General features: G+C 38.2%; 1 protein-coding gene and 1 long non-coding RNA gene across 3 annotated transcripts in view; one reads left to right on the forward strand and one right to left on the reverse strand.

Annotated features, from left to right (window-relative positions):
- Positions 1-18,830, forward strand: part of LOC114605777 (uncharacterized) — a 402,747-nt gene that overhangs the window by 118,497 nt on the left and 265,420 nt on the right. The gene's annotated exons all lie outside the window — the stretch shown is intronic.
- FIGN (fidgetin, microtubule severing factor) overlaps positions 1-18,830 on the reverse strand; it is a 126,686-nt gene that overhangs the window by 105,725 nt on the left and 2,131 nt on the right. The gene's annotated exons all lie outside the window — the stretch shown is intronic.

Consider the following 18,830-nt stretch of genomic DNA (forward strand, 5'->3'; position numbering starts at 1 on the left):
ACAACCTTCTGACTTGGGTAATACCAAGTCAGCAAAATGTCACAATAATGTGGCAAGCTTCTGAGTTTTCCAGAACTTTTCATCAGGAAAGACACAAAACAAAGGTTGAGGGACAAGAAAATTTTGGCTAGATGTTGTAGCCATGAGGCCAGCTTGTAGAGTTGGTAAGTACCTCCCAGATACTACAGATATTAGGTTACACATCTTAGGGGCAACCTCTCTTCAGGAAACAAACAATACCAATAATTATCTGTGATCCCAAGCACTCATCTCCTAGGAAGGAATGAAACCTTAATATTCAAAAGGAAGTATGGCCCTACTCAGGCATTTGATTGAATATATGTGGGCCTAAAGTGGATTGGGGTTGGGACATGCATGCAAGTTCCACCACTAACATAACATATCTATGTATGCCGGCTCCACTTTCAGCCTTCATGTGTTAAGCATGAAGAGATATCCATTTGCTCAATATGTGAAGGTCAGAAGTGGAGCCAGCACATGCAAGGGTGTTGGGCTTGCCTGCGTGCCTCCAGCCCTCTCCACTGCGGAATACCTGAGTGGGGCTTAGATGCAGTGGGGGGTGAGGATATCTTTCTCCAGAAGGCCAAGTCAATGGGTTTATGTTGCTCATTCTGGAGAGCAAGTACCATTGCTTTCTTATGACACAATGCTATCCCAGCACCCATGATTTCTGCTCATAATTGCCGATAACATTTCAAAGCCCAATACTTAGCTTAACTACTCACTTTTAGGAGAGGTACACAAGACTGCAAAGGAGTGGCTGTAGTGTGACTCACTTGTTAAGTGAGTGTATGAGATACAAACACAGCTGCACACATATGCTGATTGCCCAGGGGGTGGGGAGAGATCTTCATCCCTTAGGTAAGTATTTCTGAACTTTTTGAATACACCCCTCCCCTCCTATACTCCTATACCAATCATTTGGTGTCCTATGTGCAGACATCTCTGAATGAAGTTGCGTGCACATAGCCTGCTCCAGAACACGATTCTCTGCAGACTGAGAAGGTAGAGCCACTGCAGCATTGGAAGGAGAACAGAGTAAGAGATCTGATCCCTCCCTATAAAAACCAAGCATTGAGAAAGATAAGCATGAAGCAGGAGCTCTTTCTATTCTCCTTTCTTCTCAGCTCACATTAGAACTATGGATTTAAACTCAAACTATTTCCATTGGCCCAATATGAATCCATCATTATTTTGCTTGTGGCGTAAAACTTTTTCACCAGACACAAAATATACACCTTTGGATATTTCCAACCAAAGTTCAACTGGAAGAATATGGTCCTATGAACAAAACACTTATCAATGGTGCTTATCAAATGATACGGGTGGTGTATTATATAGTCAGAGTAAGGCTACGTCTACCAAACTGAAAATAACTGATCAGTGAACTGAAACTTTCCTTTCCATTGTCGCTCTTACTCATCTCCTACCCCACCCCTTGCAAGCTCTCCATAGTTTACTTACCAACCTGTGCAGGTCTACTTCAGCTGAGCTTTTCAGGATGCTTGTGTACCATTCCTTTCCTAAGAGAGTATGGAATGTTGCCTTATACAGTACACTCCAGCAAAATTACCATCCTTTCTTTTAATGCATCCTTGTCTATATTTATGCACATCATGGTGACTCAGAAGAGGCCAGAACAGAGCAGGCTTATGCGTGTTCCACCATCATACATGATGACCCAGAACACAACCCCCGTGCAAACGGGTTGCCTGTACTAGGAATTCACTTAGTAAATCCATACCTTCCAAAAATTCAGATGAGACGTAGGTAATAGTTTGAAAAGAAAAGATTCACTCCCTGAAGACATACCCATCTCTTTAGATGTGGCAGGAGGAGTCAGTTCTGGAAGCTATACTAAAATGCATGCCTAAATAGTACCAGAACAAACAATAAAGTAAAAAAAAAAAAAAAGGTACAAAACAACTAGACCAAGAGCAAACTCTTCACTCAGAATATGTAACCAAAGTTGGCAAAGAAGTGTTCTAAATGTTATTAGACTGACAACAGTGACATATCAAAGCTAAAAAATGCCATGTACTAATGTAGTGTTAATGAACTTAAACTAGTTTTAAATTGCAACCTGTCAACAATGATCATAAGCCAGTTGTAGGAAGCCCCTCCCCTCTGTCATCCTCCACTACCAGACTGATACCTTATGGGTTCATCTTTCCAGTCTCACGTTGGTGACATTTGTAAACTAGTGGAAACAGACCCAGTTCATAGATTATCAGCAGCACTGGTTTTCTAGTAGAGTTTGAAGGAAGTAATTATGTGAACAGGAATGGCAACACAATTTCTTCTAAACCAAAGTGATCCGTTTCCAGCTATACAAAGTAACCACATCACATGCAGACACCGTTGTTCTTATACAGTATTACTGGAACTGCATAGAAACAGTGCAGCTAACATATAAATTTGTGTATACCTTCTGGGATAGATAGAAAAAAAGAACACCCTACTATCAATTCAGAATACTTAAGAGGACTCTACAGGTCAAATATTTTGCATGTTGAGAGCTGAATATGATAAATTATACGGGAAAAGTCTGAACAGTTGCTTTCAAGTAACTGTAACAGTAGATCTGCTTATTCTCTCAGATTACAGCAATGGCAAACACATACTGTATCTCTGGGCTTAATTCAGTGTTTTTCAAACTTTTTTCTCTGGGCCACACTTTCAGAATAATGAATTTGCTCATGCCACACAAAACTTTTTATAAGAAATACATTGGGGGGGGGGGACAACTCCTAGCAGTGATTTATTTATAAAACAGAACACAACCACTTTATAATATGATCATGGGTCATCCAGAAAGTATAAAGCAATTCAACTACATAAGAACATGAATCATTCCCAAAATAAAATTATAAACAAGCCTCTTACACATGTACCTTAAGTTTGTAAACAAAGTCAATGAGAGGTGGGGGCTTGCTTTTTCCAGGAAATCTGATTTATATCGGGTCCAATTTGAGTCAAACAAATTCTTATCTCATCAACACAAATAAGCCTCTCTCTTTTCTCCTTTCTGATTTTCATATTTATCAGAGTTGAAAATCCCCGTTCACAACAGTATGACATAGAGAACTGTAGAAGAATAGCCAATACAATTCTTCAGCAATCTCTTCAAATAGCGATTCTGGATCACAACTAGGATTGTCCTCAATATCACTTGATACACTTTCTCTCATTGTGAAAAGGTATCTGTTCATATTCTGCAAATATTTTTTAAACTATACACTGTACTAAACTACAATGCACTGAAATGTTTTAATGTTTCTTTGAATGCCCTTTAATCTTGCCATCCTCTCCTGCCACACTGGTTTAATCCAGTGGCTTAAAGATAATTTAATAATGGATCCCTCATGCCATGGAGCACAGCAACATTAACAGAACCATAGTGCTGAAAGGAATCCATGAAATTTATTTCATTTCCCTAAATAATCAGCAAAGATTTTTTTTCACACAGTGCAATACTACTGCTAGTCAATAACTGTGGAATATCCCATATATATATATATATATATATATATATATATATAACCACATCTGTGTGGAACATGCACTTTCCAGCCCCCCCCCCAACTGCCTTGGGAATAAGTGATGCTGCTTGCAGGTCAGTTGTGAGGGATTTTTTTCCTAGTACTGTACACATTCTACCAAAATGTAGCAACAGCAACCTCCCAGAAGAAAGGAAACAGCTTTTCTTCAAATGAAGAGCTATATTTTTTTCTAAATACGCTGAATAAAAATGTTTTAAAAGACAGAAAAACTCATAAGTTAGCAGACACCCTAATAAAGCTTCATATCTCATGAACCATGCATGCCTTCTATCTAATAACGGTACTACTTGAGCTGAAAGAACTGCATTTCCCCACTAAATAATATTGCCACTTGAGCACTGAGAAAACCCTATCTCTCAACTATTTTGTACCAAAAAGTCTGGAATATCGTCAGCAAACAAATTCACTGAACTGGCACAGAAAACAGCTAAGAGTTTGAGCTGTGGGTGGTCACTCCCAAAAGCAGATTCCACAACCTCCTACAGGGATTGTTCAACAGCTATACAATCCGGGCAACTTCTATTACTGGTATGGCATAATCATACTCTTAGATCAAACCAAGTAGAAAACAGTTTCCAAATGTAGCATTGACTACAAGCGCATGGAGTGCAAACCCATCCAGAACAAGCAACTGACCTATTTCCTGGACCTGGGAACCACTGACCCACACCAACTGTTTCCAGCTCTGTTTATTTAGTCTTCATCCAGCCCACCACTCACAGCCATAACCGACAGTTGGGTGTCCTCAGAGTATTAAAAACACCGCACTCCAAATCCCCTAATAACAAACAGCTCCCAACAGCTTCAGTTTATGGTAAAAAGAAGCAAGGTTACATTCCCTTTATGGTCTATGAATGTCTGCATGCAGTTACACTACCACAAATATTGGGTCCAGGTTGCACTTTATCATCAGTGGCTGTACCATGGTACCTTCTTAAGGCTCTGGACATGAGACCCTCACAGAAAGCTGCATTAAGCACCCCTCGATCTAACCAGTCATACTCTTCTGACTAGATCTGAGCCAAGAGGGACAAGGATTGAGAGAGCTTGTAGTCAGCTGCGTTATTGCAAGCATTGTGGGTGGTAGTCAACTAAATTTTACTAAGAGTAGACCCACTGAAATTAATGCACATGACTAAGGTCCATTAATTTCAATTGGTTTACTTTGAGTAAAACTTAGTTGAATACCACCCCTTGTCCATTTCATCAGGCCTCATCCACTAAAACTGATGCCACAAAAAAGGGAAATATGTAATACTGGATGCTTCCCTACGAACAGTCGTAACTATGGCATCAAAATGTTTGGAAGATGAGTGCCCTTATCCTCAAAATGCTGTGCAAACATTTTGCAGTGTATCTTTACAAGCTCCCATGGGGTGTCCTCCATGGACAACAACCTCCATACCACCCTAAAGAGTTCTGCTGGACAGCTGTTTGAGAATGCAGTAGAGATGGTAACGTCTTTTGCTGTCCCCTGCCAGATGGTAGGCACGATTATGTCCCCTAACTGGTGTTTGGACAGAACTTTCCACCAGCTGCACTATTGTTGTAATCCAGCCTGTATCATTGCCTACAAGTTCACAGAACTTCAGGCAGCTCCACATCACCAGAGAGGACACTCAAGAGTAATCACAACTCTGGAGCTTCAAGTCTTGCTGTTCCACAATGCAAGAAAGGCCTTGACAGGATTGTCAGCTTTATCCACTGGAAAATCCTCCACAGCATTCAGGAATCCATCACATTCCTTAACTATCCAAGGATGGACCTGCAGGGGGAATGTGGCTCCAAAAGCCACTAGGAAATAGTCCAGCCATTACAGTGCAATTTCTCTAACTGCACCCTCCCCATTACTAGACCACCAGCCATGCCATCTGCATCAAAGTCCAAACTGAGGGTATGTCCCACTCTATGTGCCAGGCCAATGGCAACTTGAGATAGCCCCATGGTTGTCATGGAGGTCATGAAGTCCCAACCCAGTGCAGGCAACCTCTTTTCTGTGTTCAAGGACTTTCCACACTTACACCTAGCTTTCCTGTGCAACATAGACAAGTCCCACTTTTAGTATTCAAGGCACTCTAGATATTGTTAATTAGTCTCTTATTTCCCTATGCGGTGAAAACACACTCCCACCCAGAGCTAATTTTCAAGAAGAGGGAAGCTACAAATACAATCAAAATAGGTCTGAGAGAGAGAGGGCTTGCTTCCATTTAAACACCAAATAGCCCAGTTATGCAAGCATATTCATAAGTAAGATCCACAAAGTTCAGTGGAATTTACTCATCGCCTTTAGATTTGTACTGTCCTATCCTAAAGGCTGTGTTTGAAAAAGACAGTCTTGTTCATCCATCACCTCACACAGGAAGTATACATTCAAATTCTACTAATGAGTAGCAAGACATCAGGACCCATCTCTCAGTTGGATTGTAGCTTACTCAAAAAACCTTTGAGGCTTGGCTGAAGCACAAAATATCAAGCATGAATCCTTCTGCTAGTCATACTTTGAATATTGAGGGTGTTCAAGATATTTTTAATATTACAAATTCTGTTTTAAAGGTGCCATCAAAATGGGGCCATGGCGTTATCTAATGAACATAATGCCACGTTACATGAGTCATGGCCACTAGCTTAGATAACATTAGGAGGCGAAATGTGATAAATAAATTGAGTTGAAACATACTATGGCTTTAAAGAAGAGTAATAAAGTTACATTTTAGTGGCAATTAAGCCACATAACTTTTATATTTCAGATGAAGGTTTTTAATCTCCATTGCTCACTACAAAGCTACATTTGACTGCTGCAGTCAAATGCAATGCATTTGAAACAAGAAATTAAAAATCACGAGCAACCAAAAGCATAAACTAAAACTGCAGGATTTTTTTATATTTAAGAAAGTCCCCCCCCCCATCCATAACACATTTCTATTACCATGAGGACTAGAAACATTTTAAAAATGCACTGAAAATCAGTTACTGAGCATTGCACTGAAGCTTTCTAGACCACACAAGGGTAATGCCCACACTGTAACACAGATGATGATGATGACGATGATGATTTATTTATTCCCCAGCCACTCTGGGATTTATAACTTTAAAAAAGTGTCTGGAAGGAATGGAGTGGGGGGGGGGTGTACAAATGGTTAAATGATGATTACTGTGAATAAGCAAGTCTTTAATACTTGTAATATGTCATGTGAACACACTTTCAGAAAATATTTTATAAAAAGATACCATTGTGGGTTTTAGATAACTATATAATCTCTTATAAACCAATTTTTAAAGTTCTGTGTTTGTTAGCATGCTGGAGATGTAAATACCTAAATACTATAGGTGTGCATATAATTTATTAAATTAATATCCCACCCATCCTCCCAAAGGAGTCCAGAACAGCAAGAACTTGGCCACTTGAAATGTTCAAGGGCAGGTATAATGGTGTTTACACTCTAAGTGTTTCTTTTTAATGGTACTCACATGGTGGATACAATAGACTGAGAGGTGAGAAGTGGGGCTCTTAAATCTCCACAGCATGTGCCATAGTGACTTAAAAATGTTTTAATTTATTCCACTTCTTACTTTGCCATATTCATTTTGCTTGGAAGCATATTACACCATGGAATAAAATACCCAACTGTACAAGAACATATTAAAATTAGCTCAAGGAACTCTTACAATGAATCTTGAAAATATTCAAGCTTGAACCAGGAAACCTCTAGGCTTAGAACTGTAGGGAAGCCACTGTAGAGCAAAACACATTTCCTGTGAAATGCACTTGCATCCTATAACATAAGAGTTTTTAGCCCTTAAGACTTTCAAGATCAGCCTGAGCAGATATGGTCACAATTTTATTGCAAGCTCATTGTAAAGAGTGGCAGGGGATAAAATAATTGCCAATGAAGTTTCAGAAGCCAGCACAGATTTTCCAGAGGTTGGATATCGGTGCTCCAGATAGTAATCCCAAGCTCTCTTACTAGGGAGCAAATTCCATTGAACTGAACTGAATTATGAACAAACATGTTTAAATTAGGACTGCACTGTGAATATCACAAACAAGCAGAAAACGGCATTTGTGTTTAGCAGCCAAAATACCATGCCACAGTTATTCAAGTTTACACTAAGAGAGCTACCATATTTATAGTGTCAGAATTCACATTCCACCCATCCCCTGAACAAAATTTTGCTATAGTTCTAAAGTATAGATGGTTAGATATTTATGGACAAATCCCCATGTTAAATTTTTAAAAAGCAGATAGGTTTCTCCAGCTGGCAGATAGAATGGACAACGTGATACTGGAGGCCTAATTTGGTACCTAACAAGTGGGTACGCAGTCAATAGTGCAGCTAACACCAATTGTTCCCTACCCAATCCAAGAAAACAATCAATTTTATTTTTTATTGCATTCATGCCTTCCCTTTCTTCCAATCAACTCAGTACAACATATTTTGCTCTCCTCCTCCCCATTTTGTCCTCAAACCACTCTGGTAGGTTAGGCCAACAGAGTATGTGATTGGCCCAAGGGTTACCTAGCAAGAGTCATGGCTGAGTGGACCTGGGTCTAGCCAACACACTGGCTAGCCAATGAAAAATATGAATATTATCTTGCTTAAGTGAATGAGATAGTGTTTCAAGCCATTGCTTGAGCAAGTTGTGCCATCAATGGAGGAGCAGCAACTCCCACAACACACACACAAAATCTATCTATCCACACACACATGCATACTCTTTTATTAGCAACAATCAATAAAAAATTGAAAAATTGAAACAGGTTCTTTTGCTCAAATATTTGCAATGATAATTAATTGGAGGAAAAAACAGTACTTAGGCTCAGCTCCCAGATGCCTGCTCTTTGTATAGCTGTCCTTCGACAAATCTGACCATTTAACATTACTTCACATGGCATTTTTGGGGTGGGAGTGGGGGTGTTATTCCAGATAAACATTAGAGTTCATTTCTTCCTCACAGTGAGCTAAAGAGCCAAAAGACTTATGTGCGACTTTGCTTTGAGTCTGTGTCAGAAAAAGAGCGAGAGAAAGAGATTACCAAATGTGTCTTGCCTGATGATAAACGTACTTGGTTTTGGCTAAAAGCAGTAATCATATCAGTATCCCTTGTTATGTCCAGCAAGTTTCTTCAGCATGGATTTGTCTTCAGAAGCACACTTCATGGGACTTTTATTAAGTCCATTTGAAAAGAGAGTAAGTTTTGGAGGGCAGAGTAACATTGCAAGGGGCAGCAGGATTGCCAGCTTACACTTGGCTTTTTGAGATGCAACATGAAAAAGGCACCTCTGCTTTTAATACACCAGCATGCTGGCTAATGCAGCTTTTCACATCGTAGTGCTAGAGTAGTAAAGAAAAAAGGAACCTGTAGAATATATCTTCCCCTTCCATATTGCTATTAAACACCAAATGAGCCCCACCCTGCTAGAGATTTGGTAATTCTTCATGTACGGAACTACATTCTTCTACCACTCCAGCTGCACACCAATGTATAGATTTTTAAGTATGATAAAGTCAGCAAAGAAATGACTACTTAACAAATCCATCTATCTTTTGGAATTGAGGCTGTAATTTTATGAGCCCAACTGAACTTCAGCAGGACTTACTTCCAAGTAAACATGCCTAGGATTGGATATAGATGATATTCTTTAAAAAGGAACATCATGTTCAAAATGAGAATGGGGGTGATAAAGCTTCTTGAAAATGATACCTCAGTTAGTGTAATTGTACAACTGCTTGCAGCGTAACATGCAACGGCATAACTATAGCTAGCTAATTTTTAAATGCATGATCACAGAGGTTTATTATTTGTCAGTATATCAAACTTATTTGCTCACAAATAATAAGACACTTCTTAAAACAAGTTAATAAGCCTAAACCTACTTTTTTGAAACAAATGTCTATGCAGACACCAATATCTTAATTCACTGGCAATTTTTCTTTCACTATTATTTTTGTTAGAAGATTACTACTCTTCTCAATCTAACATTAAAATAATTCTGGAGTTGGAAAGCATTCTTTCTGTAGTTATTTTTAGGGGAGGGAAGGAACAAAAAGTTAAGAGATCAAAGCACTCCAATTTGAGAAGTGTGTCACTGATTTAATAAAATGATTATGAAAGATGCTTCTAGTTCAGAAACAAAAGCCAAAGTTTGGCCTTTGGAAACAAACAGCAAAACTAAAAGCACACATACCGTGTTGCTGTGTATACTTGCTTGCTATTCAACATATTTTACTTCAAACAAATTTTAGGACATACACCCCCCATTATATCCTGCAAACTTGGGAGTAAATTTCTTCCTTACAGTGACAAAACCCAATTCAGTTTAAAGACAACCCAATAAAATTGAACAGGAATTTATTGGGCAACAATATCTTAAAATAAAGTTACGTTGCATCAGAAGTTTCACCAAGGTTTAAATAGTGAATTTTAAAAAAATGTTTCAATCATTTCCCCAGACATAGCCACTGCACAAACATAAATCAATAATAAATCAATAATAAATAATAAATAATCAATCAATAATAAATCAATCATTTCCCCAGACATAGCCACTGCACAAACATCAGTTAGCTTTAAAAACAACCACAACTACCAGCCCTTAGTTCTTTAGATATCTGTGCAGCCAACAATTCCATAAGGCTAAATAACTTTATTTACGTCACGATGAAGAAAGTGAAAAATAAGAATCTAAGGAACAAGTCAAATCCTTCCCCAATGTATGGGAAGGCTGTAGGACACTCCTACACTTGGAGTAGCAAACATAGAAGAGGAAAGTTATTGTCCTGGGGAACTAGATCACCCCAGTTTTTTTCAAAGGTATATTAATGTGAGAGCCAGTGTGGTTTAGTGCAGGGATAGACAAAATAGTGCCTTCAGATGTTGTTGGGCTTCCATCATCCCTGATCACTGGCCACACTAGCTGGGTCTGATGGGAGCTAGAATACAACTAGGGGGGCACCACTTTGGCTACCTCTACTGCAGTGATTTCACCAGGACTGAGAAGACTCAAGCTCAAATCCCCGCTCTGCTACAAATCTACTGGGTGGCTGTGAAACTGTCTCTCAATCTGACACTCTTGAATAAAAAACTGCAGAATGATATTGTACACTATCACAAGTTCCTTGAAGAAAGTACTAAATATGAAATGAATGAAACATTCAAATAATCCATACTCTTAAATCCAATACACTTTGCTGAAAGCTAAAACAATGTATTTTGAAAAAGTAACATTTTAACATAGATGTGTGTGTCATAAAAAAAATCTTCCCATTGTTCAACCCCCATACAAAATGTTCTACTAATTATTCTACTATGAGTCATTCAATAAAAATAGCTGGAACTATGGAAAGGATCATGAAACTGAAAAGTGAGTTGGGAAACCCTAATAAGCACGCATTCAAAACATGCTCCGTTGTAAGGATACACCCCGATGTAGGTCACTGAGAAGCACTTCATCTCGTGGTATCTTTTGAATTCTTCTGGTGGTGCTGCCCTGACTATTTGGTAAAACTAAAAGCCAACGAAATCTTTAAAATGTTTCCTCAAAATGTGATCCATCCTACTAGCAAACACAATTGCTGTCACACATCAGAACACCTCCAGCTGAAAGCAACACGAGTTACAAGTGCTCTCCACTCTATAGCTTTATACATAGAGATAATGAGCCAGTTAAATCCAAGCATTACGGCAGCCGAAGAATTTAGCAGGATTGATGAAAGAGTAACAAAGGAAAAGCAGGAGAAAGCTTACACAGTCTATACTTTGCCACATACCACTGCATGGCATATAATTAGCAACAGTTCAAAGTAATGGGGTTAATGAAACAAAGATCACAAGATGTTTCTTGTTCTTTCGTTTCTTCATTAGCCGTTTCAAATATAGATTTGCTTCAATAAGCTTTTGTGCTCAGATCACTTACTCTGGAGTAATCCCAATGATATTGATGGGCTGGCATCTATGCCAGTCAATAGGGTTTTTTAACAACAACAAAAAGTGCATTTAAATCCCCCCCCTTCATTATATTGAAGGCAATTATACACAAATACTTTCATTTGTGAAAAAGCATTTGCTTGCTGATTACCATTACAAGACATTTTGTGGAATGTAATTCACCAATATTTGCAATACAATTCTCATATTAAGGTGCTATTTCAGGTTATTTTTTTCTTTACTAAACAGTCCAATTCAGAGACTTCCTACATGTCCTTGATTTGGACTCAATATATATTCACTCAGTAACTTCTTTTCATAACAAAAATGCTTAAAATGCCTATATAGGAATTCAGTCTTATATTCCCACTCCTGTCTCCTTCTGTGTCTTGAACAGCAGCTTAGCATAGAAAGCAAACAGGTTTCCTGGCACAGAGATAAAGTGATCAGAAAAGATTTACAGGCTAGATTTCTGTAGTTTCAGGCTGCTCTTAAAGGCACAATGCAGGTAATTAGATGGCAACTGTCACAGCCCATTCCTATTTGTGCGTACACAAAGTTCCATGGCACTTACTTGAGAGTAAATGTTCATAGTACTGCAGTCCTGTGCACACTTACTCGTAAGTAAGTCCAATTGAATGCACTGGGGTTTGCTGCTGACTAAACACACTGTACATGCCCATGACCCATTCAATTATTTACTTTAAAGCAAGCATATGAATTAAAATGCTTGATTAAAATCCATGCTGCTAGATTCAGCAAAAATAGTTATTTGTAGAGACACAGAAGATAAATATATATAGTCAAATGCGCGCACACTCTCTCTCACACACATACCATTTCCCTTTTTTCAGACACACTTTGCTTAGACTACCACAGGTGCATGTGCCAGAAGTAAATTTGTATTCACATTACAAACCCAACGGATAAGGAATTTAATTTTTATAGCTTTCTCTACGGAACATGGCTCACAAATGCCAACAACAAGGAATTCAAAACAGGATCAATTCTTTTCCCTTCTTGGAAACAATCTTATAAGTGCCCAAGTACTCGACAACATGAAAGAATATTGTTGCTTCTCTGAGCTCTTTTGATATCTCTCTCTGCATGGTGGAGCTGTTCACGAGTGATGGGAGAAATCTCTTTTGAAAATAAATGGCACCTCTTCAAGTGTGTTCAGATACATCCTGGCTGGACCTTCAGTTATAACTTGAAAAGGATGCTTGATTTTTAAATTTGTTTTAGGTATCAAATTGTGATGCCTGTAACAATCTTCAAACCTGATTCTTGCAGCACCGACTTTATGAGTTTCCCCCATGTCAACACAGAAGGCAGAAAGTAATGAGAGTGGTGAGGAGAGGTAATGGGAGAAAGGAAGAGAGGATGGGGTTAGGCAATTGTTGCTGAACATCCCAACAAACTAAAGTTCACACTTCAGATGAGACATACTGAAAAGGTTAATGCTACTGCACTTAATGGTTTCTTCACATCCATAAGCATAGCTGTCACCACATACTTACACAGAGCACTAATCACTTCACAAGAGTCGAAGCACTGGTACAAATTGTAGTGCACAGGCGTATGTTACCCATATGCAGCCTGATCCTACACATGCATACACACACTTACTCAGTAAGCACGCAGATTACTACAACATCACTCTTTCTTCTAGCCTTTAAGGATACCTAAGAATCACACATAAACAGGTCCCCAACTTATACAAAAGAAAAATGCAGTATATTAAGATGCTGAGCTTTGGAAAATAAACTTGGAGAGAATTAAAATGCTGATTTTAGCCACACTTAAAACATTTTTTTAAAAAAAATCATTAAAGAGAAAATTTTAAAAAATCAAGAGACAAGTTCAAATGTTAGCTGTGCAGTTGTCATAAGACTACTATGATTGCGGCTTCAATTCTAACTGGGTACAGAATTGCAGTCTTCGGTTTCTTTCATAGCCAATATTAACCATAACCTTTTATTGCCAAAACTGTATTTGGACATATTAAATATAAACAATGGACAGGAGAGTTGAATTAAATATATTCTTTTGAAGGTGATGTAATTTTAAAAAGAGAAAGGAGGCAATGTAGTTTTGTGTGTAAATGAATTTAAGTGGGTACAAATAGGCACAGAAGAGATCCAATATGACCCATTGTTCATTCTGATATGGAAAGAGGTATCAATGTCTTTTTGCAATAATCTTTTTAGGATATTGCATTTACAGTACATTGTACAGTTATTTCTTAAACTGCACTTGAAAACAATCAGTTAAATTCTCAGTTAATAATGTAAATTAAGGTAATATCCTTCAAGGATATGCTTATAGAATTTACACTGTTTAATGACAAAAACAAATGATAAACTGGCAGCAACAAATATTATTTTTAAACAAATGTTAATAAAACAGATTGTCACTAAAGAAAAATAGCTACATTAGTTCTGCACTTCAGGGGGCAAAATCATTTCCACTTTAAATAAAATTTAGCCTTGAAATTAAATGTGCTATAATGAAGCATCTCACAGGTACCATTTACTGACATTGCCAGAACAAGAAGCTGCCTGTCATTGTTCTTCTAGCGCCTTGATATCCAGGTACCCTCATGAAGTTATGTTGATGAAGAGAATTCTAATTTGCTTTAGAGCAGGATAAAGTTCCTACTCCTATAAGAACTTATTTTTGGGAGGATACCCACTGATTTTTTCCTGGAATGACAGAATTCATTGTGTTTTAGGACTTTTATTCTCACTGGTTAATCAACAGGTATTTTCATATTTGCTGTTGTAGAACTAGCAAACACAAGCTTACGCTGCTTTTCAAATAATATGTTCCAAGCCCCTCTTCCTACAAAAATGCTGACATATCTAATTTTAATTTGACCTTCCTTGGAAGTTTCGCTGTCACTCACACTGTGTGGTAGGCTGACTATATAGACTTCCATTTTTACCCAGCTTCCAGCTTCTCACCACTATATTTTGAAGGACAGAAGTTTAAAAAATGAAAAGCTAGGCTGTTTGTATATATCCGATAGTACAACTAATGCTCATAATTAACACTACAGCATGGATTTTACACCTGGAAGATATCCTTGTGTATTTTGGTGGGGGTTGGCGGCTTATCACAATCCTATGCATGTCTACTTAGAGGTAAATCCAATTTAGTTAAATTATCAGGTAAGTGGGTATAGGTTTGTCTATTAATAAAAGGATGCTAGACCCTCCGCTACACTTAAAGCTCCCAGATGTTTCCCATAAGATATATCAGTTTTCACTTTAAAAGATAGCATTTCTAGCAAAGAGAGTTTAATAACCTGTAACCATAACCATGGTGTACAATCAGGAATTTAAAAGCATGGGGAGGGGGGAGAGAGAGAATCTGCTACAAAATATAAACTAACTAAATTACACATATTTTACTACCAAAATGTAATTGGAATAGGATGACTCTCAATTGGCCCACTGTGCTGCTTTCACCAACTATTACCATGTCTTCCCCAAGCTCAAAAGAAGTACGTTGATTTATTAGTAGATGTACATAAAAATTAATAGAATAAAAGTTAGTCCATTATTACCAACTTGGATCATTTTGTTTGGGTTGCGTTGTGTAAAGAAAGGCAAGTTCATATTTAATGTTTCTTGTTAACTTTAAATCCTTTGCTTATTAATGGCAGTGGGGGGAGAGAGAGAGAGGAGAAGGAGGTAAACACGCTGATGAAATACTTTATCATGCTGATTCACAGAAAAAATGCTCCATTACTTCACAAAATGCCCGTATAACAATTCCCTCCCATCAATAAATCATGATGAAATTTCAGTTAATTAAATAAACATTAGTCAATAAACCTGGCGCTTTTTGTAAAGTTATACAATGCAAACTTAAGTTCTTATAAAGCGTATGTTAACTGGGGGCAAAGAGCCAAATATTTTCCTTTATCGGATCTAACAACGCTAGATGAGACTAGCAGATTAAAAACATGCAAGGGAGTTTCCTACATACAACTATCATGCTGATTTTGTATCATTAAAATGGCTCCCAAACAAGCAGATTAACTGATTAATTGATGGTTAAGACTGCAGGAAGATCAGACATTACACCCAAATACTTCTTGCATGCACACACAGAGCTAACTAATTGACAGCTACACACACATCAGAATGATCATTCTCCCAAAGCAATATTTTAAAGCACGCATAAACCGCTCTTTCAGCATTTTCATGCACAATGAACAATTATATTTCGAAGTTCAAGTTCTGCAACCTAAAGCACTAAAAGAATGAAAGGGTGGGGGGGAATTCTTCAGTACACTGTTATCAATAATTAAACTTTTGAAATTAATCATGTGATCATAAAAACAAGCAATAGAACATAAATATAACCTCAGTGTTAATGCAAGGCACTCACAGAATATATTCTGAGCCAACGTGCACTAGAAAATATTAGGAATAAAGCTCTCATGCTGAATTGCTACCATCAGAAAGAACTTGGAGAAAAGTTCCTTGATGTATCAGATATACTGATGGTGGGGGCCATGTATTCCATCCTCTGCTATGTTTATATGGATGGTACCTGAAGCCAATGCTTATTACCAATGGTAAATACCATATTGTGTGTCACATAACTGACACACATCCCACACTTTCTCCAATACAGCTGGTTACTGTTGTATAAATTGCTTTTGTCTGGGGGTAAGAAATGATGACTGGGCACCAAGTTTGTATAGTAATCACATCTTGTTTCAAAAATCACACATTAATAAAGCTTTTTCATCATAATGCAACAGACACAACTCATTAGCAAATCTAACACCCAAAGTCCTATTGCATTTTTGCTGAGATCTGGTCCAAACTGTCCACAAATAGCACTTGTTTTTCAGTAAGGACAGAGGAGTGCTAAAAAATGCCTGATTTCAAGGAATACTTCATTCTCTTATTAACAAAAAGCTGTCTGGCAAAGAAAATTCAGAACTTCTCTGGAAGTCCAGCGAAAATTCACCTATATTGTGGTTTTATAAAATGGTATTTTTGACATGAGTTATCTGTAGCTATGTATCCTTGTCTAGGATACAAACGTTTACAGTAAGAATCCACATGCAGTGCACTTGTCAAAGAGAAGATGGAAAGGGCAAAGATGTTCTTAACGTGTCTCCTGATGTGGTACAAAGTAATGCCCAATTTCTTGCATAAATACCAGCACTGGAAAGATTTCCCCGATAAAGAGCTAATGACAAATACAACAAAAAGCAGATTTATCAGAGGTTAGAAATCTGGGGTTAATTTTCACTGTCTAAACCTTGCAACTGTCACATGGAAAACAAACTTACGAATATATTTAATTCCATCAAGTCCCCCAGATGCAATGTATTCCTAAAGATGCAATGCAGGGAAGCACACACACACACAAAAATAAAGCCTGAACCACAAACATTAAAGCGCAAAAGCAACAGACTGTTTGAAGTTTTAGTCTTAAAATATACATCTATATCATAGGGAAAATATCAGATACAGCCTTATGTTAAACAACTCAAAACCAAAAGTGTAAAGAGGATCTGCTGACTCTCTTTTTTCTTAAAAATTTCTTTCTGGGAGTGACAAACACAGAAGTCCATTTTTATTTTTATTTTGCAGATGAGGAGGGGGAGTCAATTCAAAGCAGCTTCCCCAACTCAGACCTAACTTTTCCCCCCTTGGAGCATCATCGTGACAAGTGGCTGCTTGATAGATGTTCCCCTTGATAAACGACTTGTTCAAAAGAGACACAGTAGCTTTCATTTCCTGACCACAACACACTTTTAATTTGCAACAGCAGAACTGCTGGAGTGTGACTCAGTCCTACTCTCCAGCTTTTCAGGGTTCTGCTCCTGACAGGCCACATCACTGGGCAAAACAACAACTAGGTGCATCCACTAACAACAATCACTGCATCATGTTTTTTCTTTTGATACACACACACACACACACACACACACACACACACACACACACACACATTCAGTTGCAGAACTGATTACATTGGTGCTCTCACACACTCTCATCCTCTTCACCCCTCCCCGAAAACTCGGCCGCTTTCAAAATCACTCTGCTGGTCAAGATATTCTACTAGGAAATTGAGAAGTAGAGGTGGGGGTGGAGAGAAGGAGAAGAAGGCAGACCCAGAGGGGTTGGGGGGGGGAGAGAATAAAGTGCACAAGTGCCATACAATATACAAAGCAATGTCACCCAACCATGATTACTGTGTATTACTACTATTAGAATTATCATCATCATCATCATCCAGGAATTGCATTTAAACAGTGGCCACCATCCACCCCATCCAATTTCAGCCCTCAGCACACTATCCAATTCCCGATTTAAAATTTATAAATGTAATATCCTCATCACAAGCAGCAGGTCCAATCTGCTGTGAATATATATTACAGCTTTAACATCACAGAGGGAAATCTCCCATCTGGCAATCACATTCGCTCCAACAGCTCTAGGAAATAAAAGCGGGGGGGGGGGGGGCAGGGAGAGAAGAGAAAGAGAAAGCCGCGTCTTCCTGCTCTCTCCCCCCTCCCCCTTAAAAACATGTCTCAGGGCAAATTATGTGCATCTAAAATAAACAGTTGCTGTATTGATCGCCTTAAAGTCAACAAGTTCCAAATGCAAAATAAATAAATAATAATAATCAGATAATCATCCCTATTGTAACAGCGGCTCAGGGTTACTTTGGAGAGATATAGGCACCTACTAGCATCAGCCTAGGAGTGGACATTTGGCACTCAAGCTTTGCTTTGGATTCAGGTTTGTTAGGAAAGATCAGTGGTCACGTACTTAAGCTGACCATGAGGTTTTGCTCTGTCCTTATTTGCTTCTCCCACAGACTAGTAAAAGTGAGACAATTCGCTGTCCTTCTGTCACCCCACAAATTCTGTCACCCCACAAATTTGTGCGCAGAACAAAATCTGCTGTTATACTTTCTCTAAGCTTCTGTAACTGGACTTTTGTAAACTGCAATATGAAATCCTCCTTGCCCCATTTCATCAGATCCCTCCAGGCCTATTTTTTTAAAGGTGTTTTGTAGAATGTGGCCTCTTACAATCATTTAAAAGTATGTTGCAATGACAAGCAGCTATATGGAAAAAAGGACAGAAAATACACAGGTCGCTATTAAAACTGGAGGAGGGAGGCAGAAGAATTGGTTATTGTGCACCTATGAATCATCTTATTTTCCTATCCTGATCTAAAACCTACAAAAAAGTAGAGGGAGGAAAGATATAACGGTAGTATAGAGTAAAGAAACAATAACTATTACTTTAAAATTAAAAAGGAAACATTTGCTGT

The sequence above is a fragment of the Podarcis muralis genome, chromosome 1 (assembly GCF_964188315.1).
Source record: "Podarcis muralis chromosome 1, rPodMur119.hap1.1, whole genome shotgun sequence".
In the NCBI taxonomy this organism is placed as follows: domain Eukaryota; kingdom Metazoa; phylum Chordata; class Lepidosauria; order Squamata; family Lacertidae; genus Podarcis; species Podarcis muralis.